Genomic DNA, 525 nt, shown 5'->3' on the forward strand with positions numbered 1-525 from the left:
TAAATTCGCATTAATCAGCACTTTTCAAGAATGCCATGTTCCCGGTCGTATCTTATCGCAGTTTTAACACATTTCATCGTGACTGGTAAATGTATTTACTCATTCACTGTTTGGCAAATTACGTTTTTATTCAGTTTATACACAAAGCTTTATTCCAAGGTTTAATTAAGAAACCCTTTTAAAGGGTTTGTTACATTCTTCCTTCAATGAATAACATTCAAACTTGTTAAAATTTTCAGGTTCCACCGAGACTCGAACTCGGATCTCTGGATTCAAAGTCCAGGGTGCTAACCATTACACCATGGAACCGTGAATATCAGAGGGATCATTACCGTGTTATAATTTGTTTTATTTAAAATAAGCATTTTTTTTTTAAGTTTTCACAAAATAAGATGTTAATATAATCAGACCGTCTCATATGTAAGAAGCAAGTTTAATAAAAAAAAATGAGGTTAAGAAAGGCGTAAAGAAGCTTCAATAAACCAAACAACAGCGAGGAAAGGCAAGGACAGAAAATGACGGACC

At 33.7% G+C, this 525-nt stretch overlaps 1 non-coding gene across 1 annotated transcript; it reads right to left on the reverse strand.

The window, feature by feature from the left end:
- Positions 1–237: 237 nt before the first annotated feature.
- Positions 238–309, reverse strand: TRNAQ-UUG (transfer RNA glutamine (anticodon UUG)). Its single transcript has one exon. It is a non-coding gene; the product is annotated as a tRNA-Gln (tRNA).
- Positions 310–525: the final 216 nt, after the last annotated feature.

The sequence above is a fragment of the Palaemon carinicauda genome, chromosome 26 (genome assembly GCF_036898095.1).
Source record: "Palaemon carinicauda isolate YSFRI2023 chromosome 26, ASM3689809v2, whole genome shotgun sequence".
Taxonomy (NCBI): domain Eukaryota; kingdom Metazoa; phylum Arthropoda; class Malacostraca; order Decapoda; family Palaemonidae; genus Palaemon; species Palaemon carinicauda.